We start from the raw sequence: 19,058 nt of genomic DNA, 5'->3' as shown, positions 1-19,058 counted from the left end.
GTCATCTGAATATCAAAATGAATGATTTATAAGATATGCTAGACTCAAAGTCTGGACCAGCAATTTTCATCTCTGGTGGTGGCAACTGACTGAATGATATGTGGTGACTTTTCTGTTCCGGCACAAACACTTCTAATGGAATTACACAGAGACAGAGAGTGAGAGTTGACTTGGCTTTATGTCTGTGTTTATGGATCAGGCAGAAGAATTATTGTAAAAAGCTTTATCATTAAAATGATCGTGCAGGAAGGTCCCATGAACAAGCACCAAGTTCAATTCATAGTCACTATCTGATTGGCATCAATCCCCACATTTTGGTTTGTAATAAGGATTTGGAAGGCAGTTGTGAAATTGTAAAAAAAAAAAAAAACAAACAAACAATAAAACCCCTCCAAATATCTGGCTATGAACCCACCTCTGTAGGCACATTTTACTCTACACTTATGAAGAATAGCTGCTTTTCTTTGTCTTGTGAAATGATCATTTGAATACATTTGGGATTTTTGATTGTTGGTTGGAAAAAACAATGAATATGAAGCCATTTTAGGGTTTGATAGACTAAATACTTGAAGAGAAGAGATAAGTGTCTGATTAATCTTTGATTTGATTACAGTTTATTGTGCCAGAATGAACAAGTATCCAATAAAAAAGCAGTTCTGCAGGAGTCGGTATCTGTTGCCATGCCAACAGAATAATCAGCACAGCAAAATATCTCCATCCGTCAGTGTGGACGCAGAGGGACATCATCAGCACCCTTTGTGTTTGATTTACTCCAACGCCTCACGTGTGGGTGTGTATGTGTGCACAATGCAGTTTTGTTTCATTCACTCCACCATGTCTCTTTTTGGCTGCAACAGACTCCCCAACTCCCTACACCCACTGACCACCTGCTGCACCAAATGCATGCTGGGATCTCTCAACCAGACAGATTGAACAGATGATCAGCTCAGACAGTGCGTTCATGTGTGCATCTGCTTGTGCGCCAAAATGGGCTTAAAATATGGGTTGGGAGGAAGCTTCAGGTTCTGCGAATTGGAATTCTGGGTAAAAGTGTCGTATTGTACATTCTGTTCCTGTGCCATGTACAAATGTGTGTGTGTGTGTGTGTGTGTGTGCGTGTGCGTGTGTGTGTGTTTTGCTGGTGTGAGACGAATGTAGCCTCTCTCACTGTTCAGCTCGCTCTGTTGTGACCCTGGCTCTAGCGGGATGTGTCTAATGAGAGCTATAAATATCTTGGAACAGACCTGGCTGGCGTTCACAAGACTGCAACCTCTGCACACACACACACACACACACGCATACAACGCATACACTCCCATCGTTCTTCCCACTGAGGACGACAAGAAAGAGAAGGGGGGAAGAAAGAGTGAGAAACAAATAAATTATGAACAAAGCTCCTCCGCTCAGTCAGACGCAGGCCCCCGCCTGCTCTCCCACCTACCCGTCTTTCCACCCACTTGCCATTATTCTCAAAACTCTGACCGCATGCCCTCCAGCTCCGACATGAGTCATGGCAAAATGTGTGGGAGTCTAACTACCCGTCAAAAACTGTGATCAAGAGAGGGAGGAGGTAGCTTCCAGAAAATGATGGTGTGTTGAAGAATTAATCAATCAAAACTGTTTATATACATAGTTTGCACCCAAACACATGCATGCACGCCCTCTGTCTCCTCTAAAATGGTACTTTGACTTTAGTGCACTATAGCAAAGGCTACAGAGGAATAGCAAGGGGAAAGTAACTGCAAGAGGTCTTTACTGACTGCTAATACATATGAAAATGGCAGTTTAACCATGATGATAAGTTCAAAGACCAGGGAAATGTCACAGCTTCGAAAGGTGTGTCAAAATAATTCAGCAAGGTTGAATTTTCCGATGATGACAGACACAGAACTCATCATTAAAAAAATCATTCATCAGACTGGTTGTGTTGAGTTGTCCTTGTGGGTTCTTGAATCAGGGTGAGTTTCAAAGTCCAACAAAACTAATTCTGGTAAACAGACAAGATCAAAACCAAGTAATCGATCAGGGACGGCAAATTTACCACCAAGGATTATTGAGGGAATCAGAGTCAATTAAATGAAAGGTAAGTGAAAACAAAAATAATGCTGGGAAACTGATATAATGCAATCTGGCATCTGACTCCCGGAAGTGCACCAATATATAAACTACTGAGGTAATCAGCATAACTGGAAACAGGTGAGCTAAGGGGAGGAGCAGGTCAGGTGGTGTGGTTGGTAGGAAAGGGATTATCAGATGACAAATAGGTGTGGTCAGGTCTGAACTGAGAAGACAGTTAGACCTTGCTCATCGTAGTAAATGATTACTGCATGACACAGAGAGGACTCACAACACATGCATAACTATGACTGCATGTCCAGCCTCTAAGTCACAAGATAGCACGTGATGGGATCATTCCTGTGGTGGCGAATTTGGATTCACCTCACACTCCTACACATTGAAAAGAAACTTAATTGATTGCATGGGACTATGCTTCAAAGACAGATTAAAACCAAGTATAATGTGTTTAAATGCTGATTACATAGCACATTCCATTCTCAGATGGTTCATTAGATGCACTTTTAGCCCAGTCAGGCCTTTACTTGCACTGATGATATTTGAAGAAAGAACTTTTGGTACGTGTCAAATTATGTCAGAGAGAATATCACGGTCTCACGTGAGGCGAACACGCAGGGCAGACTTCCACTTGACACAACCTAATTTATTTCATAATATACTTAAAGTAATTTTATATTATCATGAAAAGCATCTGCCACAGTTTTTTCCCCTAACACCAAATTTGAGCAGTAAAGTGCTTTGTTGTGGTTTTTTTTTATGGACATGTCGTAGGTTGCATAAACTTGCCTAAAAACAGGTCTAATTTAATGTATTGCTTTAATAAGAGCAATAGTCTCTATCTACAGTGTTTGGAGGGTGTTGTCTTATTGTATCACCTTTCCAAAACCAAAAGCACAACACCAGTATGGGAATTTATACTTTATACTATACTGTACTTTTTATGCTGTAGCGCAACATGCACATCTCCAGAAATGTAACTATACATCACATCAGTGCTAACCTCCTGTGTATTTGAAGCAGACCTCAGTGAACTTCATGGAGCCATAATTGAGCTGAATTTTGTAACATTACCTTCGTTAAATGTTGCTGTCATTTCTGGCTTCATATGAGTAGAGAAAATTTGTTGCCGCTAGGCTAATTTAGACAATGTAAAATGCAATAGGCTTGTGCTAATCATGTTAGCATGTTCTATTTGTCATCTGTAAAAGTAAATTACACTGATTGAAAACACAAACATTAAAGCGAAAATCTAATCAGCGTGTTGCTTGTCGCAGTTTTTTCTTTTTGTATAGAGGGCACATAAACCATCCAACATATGAAAAAAAAGCACAATAAACCACGAGCATTATATTATGAATATAACTACCCTGGGCAAATTTAAGACCCTTTTACATACTTTAGAGAATTAGCTGGAAACACTGAAAAAATAATAGTGTTGATCATTAACTGATTACCCTGCAAATGAAAGGAAACCCGTAGCCAATTTCCTTTCTCCCTCTCTCTGACTTATATTACTGCTGCTCATTGATTTGCCAGTTAGGATCTAAGACAGATGGTTGGATTTGTATCAGCAGCTGCATTTTGTCATCTTCCTTCCAATCACCAATGCTTTTAACCACATTGATTTTTTTCTCTGTTCGCCTCGAGGAAGTTCATACAGTACCTCAATTGAATTAACAAATTCATTCCCAATGTCTAATGTCTGCAACAGCTGGCGTCAGGGGCGTAAATATAGACTTTGCAGGCAATATGACTGCAGTGGGGCCCTTGATGGTTTTTCAGATTACACTTGTGCTCAAGAAGAACACTAAAAATGCACTCAAAAATGCACTCATCTACATCCTAGTTTTCTTTTTTCTTCTTTGTAATAATATCTAGTAATTGTAAAGCTATAATAAAACCTTATCATGATCCCCCAGGAGGAGTTAGAAAGTGTTTCTGGGGAGAGGGATGTCTGGAGTACTTTGCTCAGCCTCTGGATGAAAATGGATGGATAAAAATGGATGGATAAAACAATATGTGTTTTATGGCGTGCAGTGGGGCCTGTTGAAACTTCCTTACGTCACCGGCTGGAGCCAAACCACAATGTTTACTCAGACACAGGGAGTACTGGAATCAGAGAGTCTCACTGGTCCAGAGAGCAGGACAACTTGATTGGTCCAGACGACAACCTCACAGCTGCCACTTTGTTATCTCCAACTCCTCAATTTGCTTCTGCCTGTTTGACTCATCTCGCTCTTTTGCCAGCTGGCTTGTACTTGCTGAGGCAGCGGTAAGAGGACAAACTGTCCAGACATTTTGATCTCCTTAGACAGATTGTAGACGGAGATAATTGTTCAACTGACGCTTAGCAGAGTAACAGAAACCGTTGAAAAGGAATATAAAAAAAAAGAGGAACATTAGAAAGTTTTGAGTTTACTATTTTGAGACTTTTTGAGGCATTTATAGAATCAAACTAATTTTGTTGTCATGAATGAACATAAAAATAACTGAGCTGCTGTGAAGTTTGCCCAGATGACCATTAAAGATAACATCAATAACTAAGGTATGGATTTCACTGATTACGCAAATGAATTTAATCCATTATCAACATAAAGATATTGATTATAGCAGCTTTAACTGACTTATTATTGTGTTTTCTGTGTGCATAGGTCACTTATTAGCCCACTCATGGTTTGAATGATTACCCGAGAACCATTTGCTAAATCAGCTCCTTTCCAAAGTGACCAAAGTCGTACTGCAGCCCCCAAATCTCATCTCCTTCCAGTTAATTCAAATGGACCACATGGGCCGTCTCCAAATTACCCTCCATTCTTTGGAAATCATCCCAGAGGCTTTCTGCTCCCCCCCTGTTGGCTATGTGATACATTATGGATTGGATGGAGGGGAACATGGCAAACCACCAGAGAGAGAGCTTGTCGACAGAGCTCTTCCCATTCTCTCTAATCACACTCTTTTTTTTGTTGAGAGGAAACAGCACAAATTCATTTCACCGAAAGCTCCTCGTCTGTCATGCGGAGACACAGAAGACATTAGCCTGTGACCCATCCGCAATTAAACGCACACTGGGAAGAGACAAGTATAATGAAGTGAGTCTGTTGTTGTTTGCTTCACAATTGTGTAACCCCAGCACGAACCATACATGTATTTGTTTGTCAGTATTTATACAACACGTAGATCCGACCAGCCAATGTGATTGGTCAATAGGACATTTAGAACGTGATCACATCAGCTCGACAGCACACCGTGCTCATCATTTGCCGTTTCCCTGGCAACACTGTAACATTCAGAGCTGACTGGAAAATCAGTGGGCAGCAATATCACTACAAAATGGATTGTTGTGTGTCATATCTCTTAATGAATACAATATATGATGCTGTCAGATTACTGCGAGACCACCCTGTTAACCAGAGGAATTACAGCTGCCAGGCCCCTAAATACTTTTTTTTCCTACACTAACACTGGGAAAGAAATGTCTATAAATCAGAGGGCATGCACTTTTTGAGCATCGCAGACCCTGCGAAATGACTCATTTTACTAAAGGAATTTGAATAATTTGATCCGATAACATTTCAAAAGTCTAGGAGAGCTGCATAATTGAATCACTTTATCCCCATTCAAGTTAGCAGAGTGCTAAACCAGAAGTTAGCAAAAGTCTGTAGCATGCTTGCTCTGTGGGCCAGTGATGTGGATAGTTTTATACCCTAGTAGTTTTTTGGCTTTATACGCAACTGAGCAACTTCCATAGGAATGAATTTGCTGCCAATGTTGTATCCAGTTCTCTTCATACATCCATGGGCTGGCCCTGCATACTGCGGTTCAGCCAAATTGAGGCACTCCCTCTGTCCGATTTCTTCAACACGCCTCAACTGTTTCTGCCCTGTGCCCCACTTTACGCCTGCATGGAGGCAAAAATTCAAAATATGAGCTCAGTGATGCTAGTGAAAAGTGCACATGGATGAACAGAGTTGCTCTAGATGCCCGTTTCAGTACCTTTAACTCTCTACTGTTCACTAATTGAAACATTCCTGCGCACTGCTGACCTCCCACAAGTCTCCCTGATTATTCCTCCATAATGTCAACATTAGGGAGGAGGTTACCAGTGACAGGCCAATCCCATAGCTTTAAGCAGAGCAGCCCTGCACCCTAATTGGCCCAGTAGGCCTGCTGCTGAATGTAATGAGAGCCGACATCGGGCACCAGTGGGGAAACATGTTTGCGTTTGCGTGTCCCTGTAGCCTCTCCTTGGGTTTGTGTCTCCCCCTCTGCCTCCCCCTGTGCGTTTAGAGAGCTCTGGCAAGGCCGTGGTGCATGTGTGTGAGGGTACATGTGTGCGCACACGAAGAGCGCGAAAGCATTGCCCCAGGTCAACAGAGAAAATTAAATATAGATGAAGGAGCATGAAAAATGGAAAGACAGAGAAGTCATTTAAAAGAAAGTATTTATATGATTCCTTACAGTATATTCTGACAATACAACAGACAATCTTTCTCTCATCAACTCCGTAAAATGAGTTTCTGTTTCACAAATGAAGCATACGACAGGAGATTATTTGTGTCAAATGCGTTCTCACCTACTAGAAATCTAGTTTTAGCGAATGGTGGCGCCTGAGTAAAGTGTACAGGAGTCAGGACATGATGCAGATACCATTGTTATGATGGTTTGGAATTTGGCCATAAACAACCAAGTCTCCTGCCGTTTCTTGAATTTGTCTGATGATTTCGGCTTCAGTTCTTAACAGCTAAAGTTCCTGAATCTTGTCATCTCTCAGTTTTGACATTTTTGTTGCCGTTTTTGTATAAATGCCCTACCTTCTTTGTTCTTTTATGTTTGTTTGCGCTCTTACACATGGCTCCCCGAGTTATGTCTAGAAATTTCAGGTGTGAAGAGCATGTTTGAAATTGGCTAGGGAATCTACCAAAACATACAACAGCAACATGTGTTTGTATGCCTCTGTCTCTGTTTTTGGGTTGTCTGTCTCTTGTGAATGCAATTTCTTAAGAAAGCCATGAAGGATTGATTTTCCAAATTTGGAACAAACATCCAGTGTGAGTCACTGATAAACTTATTAGAATTTGGTGGTCAAAGGCCACTGAGACCTTACAAGGCAAGTTTTTGGCCATAACTAGCAAATACACACGCTAATCATGACAAAAATTCAAACATGTGAATGAAATGATAAAGGGATGACATTTTATAACCAAAAGGTCAAAGGTCAACCTTACTGTGACATAAAGTTTTACAAAATAACTTTTCTAGCCGCTACTAAACCTCATAACTCAGAAAACAGAAGGGGAGACATCTGGTCAGATTCTGAATTGGTTAAGTTTATCTTGAGTGCCCATCTTAAAACTGAACTGATTGTATAAATCTGTGCTCGTGTGATGAAGATGTGTGTGAAGCGTTCATGTTTTCACAGACTTGGATGTAAACTTGGAAAGTGCAACTTGATGGGTTTGCGGAGGCATACAACTACGAGGCGGTAATTTGAGTTTACAGTGTTTCTAAATATGCTCATGTACTGTGACATGGTCTTTCATGTCACATCATGAATAAACAAAATGTGTTGAGTGATAGTTGAATAGCCATTTGTATGTTATGCCCCTTTGGAACACCATTTGTCACACTTCTGGTTTAAATAGTAAGCTGTCAGCTGTACTGCGTTGCTGCTGCCAAATGTATGCACATTTCAGGACGAACCTAATAAAACATGCCATGTAGACGCTTTTTTGCTGGCAGGCTCAAGGAACAACCTTAGAAAATTACAATGAGGGTTATACTGAAGAACCCAGTTGTTTTTTTTTTTTTTTTTTTTTTTTTAGAAATCTACATTTTCAAAGGCACAAAAAGCTTTTGGCACCCTATTGCAAATCTTGACAAAGCTGGTTTGCTTGTGAGATTGGTTCCCATTGGGTGATGAATTTACATAAGCTGAGAACACTGAGGTGGCACAGAAGAGATGCTGCTTTCATTTGTTTTCCGTGTGCCAACCCTATCATCTTCTCTAAATATTGCTTGCATTCAAAAGGCAGGAAGGACATCGGGGGAGGGAAACCATTGTCAGTTGTACAGCGTGTGCTGATGTGTAAATGCATACAGTATAAATATAGAATGAATGTATTCTGCAGTACATCTATATTTATGAACATAGATGATGACTTGGAGCTGATTGATAAAGTGTTTACCATCAATCAGAAACATCCAGCAGCTGAATGGCATAGATATCATAAATGCATACAGACCTCTTCCTTTTCATCTGCTGATGTATGTTAAAGAACATGCACCTCAGCCACATACTTGAGACATCTGTTGGTCAAAGCAGGTTAGAGACACACACCAATGTCAGTGCAGCAGGGAAAAGAGGAGAAACTGCAGGATGTTGAGTTTCTCTCTGGAGTCTGGAGTGGATTAGAAGGAAGTGGAGAAGTGGAATTTAGGGGAAATCCACAGGCTCACATCCAAACCCCAATGTTTTAATAGTGAAATCTCTGTGTGGGCAGTTGGAGAAATGGGGTATGTGTGTCTCTGTGCGCTTGCAACAGAATACTATGCAGCACCATGTGAGTGGGCACTTTAAAGTGGCATTATATTATTGATCCAGAGATGTCCTTCAGCCCGTGCTGAGCTGCTGATACCTAATAGCACTGCAGCACATCTGACCATAAGGCCCAGTCCATATTTGGCTTTATAATATACAGATTTGGTGACAACGGAGAGTATCAAATCAAAGCATTTACTAGTTTGGTGTACTCGTCAGTACATTTCTGTATCTTAAATGTAATGAATTTTTATGACTTTTAGCCAGCTGTGGCAATGACGTCGGTTCCGGGTCAGATATCGCCAACATTTGTGTGGATTGCCATGAAATTTGGCACAGATATTCATGTCCCCTCAAGATGAATGGTGATAACTTCTGTAAAACCATAGTCTTTCCTCTAGCAGCATCATCAGACTGAAATATCTCCAAAAACTTGGAACCAAATACTTGCAAAACTTATGACATTCAGCCACCGTGGTGCTTTGGGTATTGCTTATTAGTAAAAATGGTGTGTTTATTCAGCCAATGAAATAGATCTCTCATAATTAATATATGTATCATGTGAAACAACTTGCCTTAAATGAGGAAATTTTTCTTTAACTCTTTAAACATCCCATGACTTCATATTTATCTGTTTTTCCTGTGTTCTGCTCTTTATCTGCTTTTGTTTTTCTGCTTAGCGTCCCCATAATGTAAAAAAAATGTCCATTGATAAAAAAATGTTAAAAAAAAAAAGAAAAACATTTCATAATATAATTCGTTATGACTCTCAAATTCAAATAATCAATTTAAGGAAACCTCCACCTGCTGCCCACTAAGAGCACCAGTGATGCTCTGGTAAGCGGATAAAAACAAGTCTAAGCCAGACAGCTGGTTAGTCTTTCATTATAGACTTAACGGAGGTGATCTGGACATCCAAAATAGTGTTTAGGCTTGGTTCACTGTCCAGTCACCTCACACAGAAGAGCATGAGTCTCCTTTAGACTTGAGCTCTATATTTGTGATGTTCCATATAAAATATAAACAAGAATCTGTGACAATAATAAGCAAGAAAATTCAAATCTCAGCGAGTGGAATAAAATGAGATTCTTAGATTTATGGCTGAAATAGCTATTCAGGATTTGAGTGTAACTATTACACACATTCCTTCTAGATTATAAAATGTAAATATGAGTGAGTTTTCATTCAGTGAGTTTTGGTTGCACACTGAGGAAAGCTAAAAACACTCATTCATGTACAGAGTTGCTATTATAAGCTTTAATCATGCAGGCAGTGTGCAGGCGAGAGAGATGGGGAGATTCTTAATCCTACTCAAGTTTTAACATTTGCTACTTTCTATGGGCAGCTTGCTTCAGTGCCAGAAATAGAAATAAGATTTGGCAAGTGGAGAAAATGTGAGGCACGTCTGCTCATAGACTGCTACACTTATTTGCCTTGCATTTAAAATAAGTGAGAAATGACTTTACAGAAAATTATTAGCTGTTGTTGGAAAAAAAGCGCCCATTTGACAAATCTCAAGGTTTTATTCCAGTTGAAGAAGTATGTGTAAAAATGTCTTTTGGCAACAGGTAAACTGGTTTCTTTACCTTCTGGCATGGCCTCCAAATACTTGACAAGTTTTCATCCAAAGTAACATCTGAAATAAATGAACCATGTACAATTCATCAACATGAATGTCATGAAACATTAAAGTGGATTTACAGCCCAACATTTCCATCTGTAGAAACCATGTTAATATTTCTTTAATGGAACATAGTTTAGTTGAGATTTTACTTTTTCTACACATAATGTTACACAAGTTCATCTCACCTCTCATCACGCTATCAAACTGCATACCATTAAGGTCTGCACTTGTGCTCGTCTAACTCAAATCTCATGGCCCAACTTGTTTGTTACACAGTACCAGATTTTTATGTGTTTTGGCAAGAACCCAGCTGCCAGGTGAGGTAAGTCTTATGCTGCATTCATATGCAGACAGTAGCCTGCAGACAGAAAACACATTACGGATGGCAGTAAAACAAAACAGGAAATAAAAGAATGACAAAACGAAACACACTACAACAGGGCTTCCCCCTGAAAGTTGGAGATTTGAATTGAGCAAGTTGAGCAGTGGTTCAGATTTTGCCTGTCAGTGTGCTGCGCAGTGTATTTTTAGGGACGTTTTGGTCCTCAGATTTTGGAGCGGAGCGATCGCTGTTGAATTCTTTGGCACAGGATGCTGTGTAGACACAGGCAGCAACACAAAAGAAGAGAGAAGAGAGCAAGGTGTGGAGACTGTCAAGGAGTGAGATTGGAGGAGGACCCAAATGCAGAACAAAACAGGCAGACAAGTGTGCGAACAAAAAGTGATCTTAGGAAGATAAAAGATTAGATTAAAAAAACAGGTGACCAAAAACATAAAGAGACAGGAGCAAGACACAGTGGAAAACACAAAGAGGATTACCAGGCAGGATCACAGCAAGGGTAACAGCTGTGTGAACAGACAAACTGATACTGGACAAAGGGAAGCACACAGGTACATACACATGGGGAACGAATCAAGACAATGACACACAGCCGAGGTAGGGGAACACAGGACACACAGGGATTGGCTAACTAATGAAGGTGTGGCTTGGAACACTTGGGTGGAAAAAAACGAGAATAAAACAGACACAGATTTGCAGGGAAGACTAACAAGGAGGGACAAACAGAACTAATACAAGACAGCTAAAATAAAATAGGGAAACACACAAAAACAGGCGGTAAAGCCAGACATGACACAGGAGGAGTGAAAATACAAAATAAAACAGGAAACAGAACAAAAGTAGCAAGAAACAAGGAAAGGAAGAAACATGAAACACAACAGGAAACCCCCAGACAGTCCATAATATTCTCAAAACCTCAAATCAGCAAAGTTATCTTGTTTCTTCTGCTGAGAAGAAGTGGATTTGCAGCTTGCAGCAACTTAATACGAAAGACTCTCTGGCTTTCGCTTGATGTGTGTTATCAAAAAATTACTCTGAATGTCCCGTTGAGCCTGTTCAAACTTTAAATATTTTTATTAAAAAAAAAAACCCAAACAAACCTGAAACATCAAAGAATCATATTGAACAGTCAAATCGGATTCATCTGGCAAATTTGAGTCCAGTACAGCCCTGCATGACAATATGTTACTATGGTGATGTTTTTTTTTTTTGTTTACAAAGAATGGAATATTAAATTAAATTATTATTAATGTCCAGTAATTGTCCAGATCATTCATGTTTTTCTTTGATGTATAAAGAGAACTGGATACAGTGTTGCAGACAGGGCCCCATTCATTCCCATGAAAGTTTGACTTCCTGTGAGTAAAGTTAACCAGATGTTCTGCATCGTTGGGTCCAAACAGCAGCCCACTGCAGATGTTAACAAGCTGGAGTACCGACTTGGATTTAGTGCTCTGCAAACATGAATACGGATAAAATAATTCAGCTGCACAGCTCCTCTAGACTTCACCTCTAGACACTCAAAGAAATGTATCTGCTGATTTGCAGATGTCTCTTTCACAAAGCAAGTCCATAGGAAAAAGTCTAAATTCAAATGTCCATCATCTGGACTTGCATGCTGAGACATTGTGGACTTGTCAAATGTACTATGACGTGTTCTCTGTCATCACGTAAAGTTTGCAGAAACCGCAGGCTTTGAGTCTGTTTTACTCGTTGCCGTGGAAACGTGTGATTAACGACATTCATGTCCATGGTGATTGCTACTATCCATCTGATTATTCTGATTCTGTGCGTCATTTCATGCTGCATTTCTGTTGGGTGGTTTATAGACGCAGGGCGTAACAGCAGTTGCACAGTGAGATGGTTGTTCCAAATTTCTGAAACTGTCAGAATTTTATCCCAATAATTTTTGATTGCAAGACTGTGACAACAGCTGTCCTTGAACCTCTGTTACTGTGCGACTCCATAGAGCTGCGACCAAAAATATCACCACGTGTCTTTCACGTTGGTCATCTTTCTTCTGACCAACAGCCCAAAATCACACAGTGTATACCACGCTCACCTGAGCTTTAACTTTAGCTCAACTTCACCGTGCATGTAAACGTACTGAGTGTAACCCTGAGTTAAACTAAAAATATATATTCGTTCCCCAAAGGTGGATCTGTCCCTTTACTGCACACACACACACACACACACACTCTCTCATCCATTTCCCCCAAACCTTTATCATTAAATCTCTTTTATCGTTAATATGCTCCATCCTCTTAGCCATCTCACCGCACCAGATATACAAATTAGGGCCTTGATGCTGAACGGTCCAGCGGGGGCCGGCGGGCCTGGGAGACAGCTGTGTAGCTTCTGCTGACACATCTTTAAAAATTCATGGCCCAGAAAACAGGCCATGCAGACAGGGCTGTGGCAAGCAGAGGGTTTCACTGAAACCATTCTCCGGGAGCAGACATATTCATAACCACTAAACAAACTATGTGGGCTGCAAAATTCCTGTGCGCCCACACAAAGGGAAAGCACAGGAATGCAGTAATTTCCAGTAAAACAAGCAACGCACATATTCACGAGAGCTTAGATTGTGACAGAAGCTGAGTGTTTTTTTCTTAAATTGAAGCACATCTACTGTACATTGTCTTCTGTTGACATTAAAATGTGGTTAAAAAATCTGCAGAACAATGACAACATGTAACATCTGACACTGCAGCAGGAAACACACAACTGAAGGCATTTTTTTTCCCAGTTTTCCTTTTTTATTGGATACCAGTGTTCGCCTTGTATATGGATATGGTTGTTTTAATTTTTTTTAATCCTTCACAGTTTAATCCAGGTGGTACATACAATTGGTTTAGTCCATTTTGAACTGCAGTTCCGGTTTATTTTTAACATGCTCAGGCAGGGTTGTTCACGTCGGATGACATGAAAGAGCAAAGGAAGTGACAGTCGGGGTGGCACAAAGAGCACTGCCTCCAAAAAAGGTTTTTTTTTGTAACAATTCAGTCAGTCATGGCAAATAAAGCACGTATACTACATCTGTATCATTGTTTTAATAAATAACAAAGCTTGGCATAAATATCAAATATTTAAAGGTATACTTGCAGGAATTGTAGGTTCCTCACTGCAAATAAATACACCACCACACACTTCAAGTGCATCATAACAGATGACTGAGGGGGATTATTTTTGCCCACTTTTGCCTTGTTTTTTTTTTTTTTTTTTAACATTTTTTTTTTTTAAATCCAGCAAAGTACACCTTTAAATATCTAAGAAAGTCGCGCCCTCTGGTCGGGTATTGATAATAAAATAAAATAAATTAATAAATTAATTTTTAAAAAAATGTTAAATTCTTAATTAGTGAGTCAAAGTACATTGTAACTTAAATATACTTAAAGCAATACTTCACTGCCCAAATGATGATTTTTATATCAGCTACTTACATGGTGTTATGTTGAATTTTATGTTTTCCCCATAAAAACTGAATGGTTTTCTCCTTGTTTTAGGGAGCTACGTAACATCTAATTGTACAGGTTTCTTTTTGAATTTAAGGTAACATTGGTTGATTTCAGGAGTGAAATGTTTCTTTAATTTTTAACTTAAATTTTGGATTTAATTAAGGTTTTTTTAAAGCCACCATGTGTAGAATTAGAAAATTCCTGACTTTGGTGCCCCAGGTGGGGTCGAATTAAAAGACACCAATGTGCACCAGTGATGATGGTCTGCAAGCAACACATAGGCTGAACTAATCACAATTTCATCAATATAATAAAAACAATAAAATTAAAATTCCTACCAGCGTCCTTAACCCTATAACCCCTTACTCAACATCTGTTTTGTTGTGCTGCATTCAGGTGTCTTTCGCAAGCATTAAAACCTCTCAAACACAAGAAAACTGGTTTGATTTTTTCCAAAAACACAGGAAAACGTAAAACAAACATGATGAGCAACTTGGCAAGAAATGTCCTGCAAACTGCAAAAAATAAATAGTAAAAGGTGAACTAAAAAATTAGCTGAGGAGATTATAAGATATTATGAAAAGAAAACGAGAGAAAATGTCTATTTAGAATTCTCTTACTTATATATTTATTATAAACTAAAATTATATTACAGAAAAACTAATAAAATAAAAAAAATATTTTTGACACTTCCTTGTGGTCATTTTTTCTTTTCTTTTCTTTACTAGTTTTTTGCAAATTATTTGGTCCATTTCTTATGAAGTTGCTCCTCATCTTCTTCCCAAGTGTTATGAAAGAAAACAAACCATTTCTCACTATAAAGCTCACTATTTGATCCACTTTATATTAAGGTTGTCACTTTATTTGTGCCACGACACGTCTTCACTCTGTCGTTGAAGACATGACAAAAAAGCTCTGTTAAACCATCAGCATGGATGACTTTTTCCCACCAAACAGTAGAAAACCTTCTCATCGTGAGGTGAAAGACAGCTGCAGAACTAATCGTTTGACACAAACACAGCGGCAGCTTTCATACTGATCATTACGCAACAGCATCTTACTTAAGGGACACTGCAGCCGTTAATATGTCTGCTACGGGGATCAAACATGTGACCTTTTCGTGTCTCTAACCAATTAGTCACCCTGTGGCCTCACATACTTCAGCTTGATAAATGGGACCAGTTTGCTTAAGACAGAATAGAAAAATGGACAACAGTGCTGCACATTGTGTTGCTGCCATGCTCTGTTTCGTTCTGTCCTCTCACACATTTTTTTTCACAGTCTCATTTTAACACCGGAAGATTTAAAGAAATAGTTTGACATTAAGGTTTCCATATCAGTGTGTGAAATATGAAAAGAAAAGGAAGCCGCCAGTGAGGGGTAAGGATTGATCAAGGTTCCCAGTGTGGCTGTGAGCTTACTGGTTTTACTCCACGTAGATTACACAGCTGAAATTAAACCAGTAAAATAAATAAATCAATAAAAAATGATTTTTTTTCCCATGGAGCCTACATAAAAAGTATTTTTATTCAGTAACTTTCTACTGTAATCTCGCTTTGAATATGAATTCCATAGAAAACTACTGATTTAACACAAGAAATATGACTTTATTAACAGTAGGTTTTGAAGGCTTGCTGTTCCCGTTTCCAACCACACAGACGTAAGTGTGGTATTAATCTTCACATTTAAGGCCCCGATCACACCTAAATGCAACGCTAGAAACATGTCGCAAGCAAAATCATTGTTTTTTTCTATGGTACCGTGTACATGGCATGTGCTCCTCTCTTGCACTGTGCATCTCTAGCAGTTTTTAGCAGCTTCTCAACTTTCAGCGCAAGGTGCGGAGTTGCACCACATGTCAGTGACACAGTTGGCCAGGCAGCCAAGCAAATCAAACAAAAGGCGGCTTTACTTTTGTTCTGATGATGGCAGAAGTCATAGGAACAGTGGATTAATGGCAAATACAGACAAAAGCGGTATTTAATTACGATGAAGGTCATCGCATCATTGAGATACAAATTGGAGACTAGTTTAAGGTTTTCTGTTGGTCACATTTGATCGCCCTCCTTTACACGTGCACCACACTGTTTTGCAGACATGTTTTGCAATGGTGATTTTGACTGTAATGACACGCATCAGTTAGGGGTGTCGTGATACATTGATCGATATCAATTCAATGAACGACGATGCAATAGCGTTCATGCCAAAGTGAAAATACGGACACATAGCCTCATCTTTAGGATTTGCTCTTATTTTGAAATTCCAAAAGCATGTCCATACATGCACATATCCTTCCTAAATATTGCATATTTACCGATAACGATTGCAGGCCCCTGAATTTAATCGAAATTGTTTTGTGGCAGACTTTGTGATATCGGCAAATAAAGCATTATTGTCTGTAAAGAAACTTGTGATTTACATCCCTAGTTTTGGTGTGATCTATGCCTAACTTCCAGCAAGAAAGCATACAAGGGCATTTCCCAAAATGTCAAACTATTGCTATAAATCTTCAGAAATTAAATGCTTACAATATGTGATAAAACACAAGCATGATTATGAAACTGCAGAGCACACCTTGTCCAAACACTTGATATGAAACCTGTGACTGGAATGTAAAATAATTATCGATGGGATGTTGCCCTAACTGGTGATGATATTGCTCTGACATGTTCTTCCACGCTAGATTGATCCAAGAAACTGTTAACAACAGACGACGATAGACTGTATATAAGAAGTGGAAGAAGCCACGGTGATGTCACTTGTTGTTTCGTGGACTGCTGATTTGCATTTTGGCTAATGCCATGGTGGTTTTTAGGCGTGACAATATTTGGACATGAGGGTGCAGCTGGGCACGATACGCAGCACCACGCCCTGAAGCAGACGCTGCTTTATTGTCTATTTTACTCAAATTGGGATCATAATTTTTTAAAAAAGAACATCATGCTGTGTTGAAGAAGACTTGAAAGTAGCCACTGAGACTGTTAACTCATTAGGAAAATGTTAACTGAGGTATTAAAACAAGTGAGAAGTCATTTTCTCATAGAATTTGATACAATAGGACTTCTTTAACCAGTGTAGTCGTCCCAGTTTAAGGCACTTCCACATTTGCTTCACTTTTCAAGCCTGGAGGCTTCGTCTACTTGTTTTATACAGTCTATGATATCGACTTACGAGTTGCACACAACGTGCAACCTGTGTAGGTTGGTAGCAGGAAGAGCTAGGGGTCAAAGATTCAGATGTTTTCTGTTGGCAACAACTGCACTTTATTTGGAACAGAAGTAGCTTTTGAACAACTACACTTATGACGAATGCTTGTAGATCTACAACTATTTGGCCAAGGCAGCAAAAGACCAATATTTACATGATTCATCTCCCTTTTGATAAGAAATCTCAGCTTCTTTAATCGCTCAGATAGGATGGAATGAGGGCATGAATCTGAAATGAATGGAAAGAGATTCAAAACAAAATCAAATCTGTGCACCAAAAAGCACATACACGTTTTTAAAAAATCCCCATGCTTACTCAAAATTCACACTATGTCACATCTCAGTCATTCACAATACTGGGCAGGAGAGAAAAAAAAATAAAGGTGCAAATAAGAAACATCACATTAAGTAAAACAAATTGGTCAGAGTGTTCATTGAGTTCAAGTCTCGGAGAGCCACATGTGCATTTGGACTTGATTTAGACTTCACTCCATTAACTTGGTCCAGCAGTTTGCAGGGTCACAATCACACACTGATTGATTCGCAGCGTGGCCAAGAAAATCAAAACACACTAAAAAGCATGGTCACTAATACAAATATCCCTCGTTTGAACAATTCTTTGTGCCTTAATACATCTGAAAAAGGCACTGGACCTTATTCAGCTGAACAGACAAGGAGTAAAAAATGAAAGCATAAAGCACTAGACTTATTCTGTACCTTTTTTTTTTCAAGGTTTGTGGTACACTCCATGCACTTTTCATGCAGAGTCATCCTTTGTTGCGGTATCAACAATATGGCACGGTCTCATTTTTTACTCTTAAATAACTATTTTTTTTAAAGAAATAACTTCAAATCAAGTGTCCCATCTGCAAGGCCTGCAAAAAACAAACAAAAAACAACTGTCGTGTCTGTTGTGTTGGCTTCTACATGAGCGAGTTGTTTTTCCCTTGTACACACAAAAATCACAATTTTAAAACAAACACAGGACAGAGGCTCAGTTCTTCCTGTACTAAGACGCCAAAATGATAATAACTGCATGAATGAAACACAATTTATCCTATAAGGTGTCTATCTAAAGACAAAAATTCAGACATTAAAATGCCACTTTGTGACACTGAGTCCTTGAGTCTTTCTCTGTCACTACCTCTCTTTAAATCAGTGTCTCGCCATTTGAGAGCACAAGGACAGCGTGAGAGCGTGTATCAAAGAGACCACTGTTCCCTTGGCTTGGCACTTGGCAAGTTTAGTGCAGCTACCAACAGATGACCTGGTAACTGCCCCTCTAAAGAAGTAGGTTTTGTTTTTCCTAAGGAGTCTGCTTGGGAGTGAATAATACCACTTATCACTAATTGCACAATGTAGTGTGACGTATACCCGTTACGCGAAGTTAATGTCTGTCTTCGACTTCCTGTTAAATCTACAATAATGTTACTTTGCTTCAGACCTTTGCGATCAAGCTGTTTTTTATTCCTTACATTAGCTACTTCCCTTTCAACAGTTAGCTTATTGCTGATAGTGTTTACTGTTCATTTTTGTATTCAAAAACATTTTTGTCACTAGATATCAACAAAAGCCATAGACTGTATCTTAATAAGTTGCTCGCAGCTGTAAATTCACCACTTCTAAGAAGAAGGTCTCTCGTCTCTCCACCTCTTTGCTGCTGCCTGCACGTCTGCAGCTCCTTGTATCAAAGAGTAGCGTGATAGTCAAGAGCACTCACTCCACAGCAAAATCTGGGGACCAAAATGTCCCCAGAAGTACACTGCACAGAAAAAAGCACTGCTAGACTGGAAGCAATCTCAGTCAATCGAGGGTC

Source organism: Plectropomus leopardus, chromosome 22 (assembly GCF_008729295.1).
Source record: "Plectropomus leopardus isolate mb chromosome 22, YSFRI_Pleo_2.0, whole genome shotgun sequence".
Lineage (NCBI taxonomy): Eukaryota > Metazoa > Chordata > Actinopteri > Perciformes > Serranidae > Plectropomus > Plectropomus leopardus.
This window is presented reverse-complemented; position numbering follows the sequence as displayed.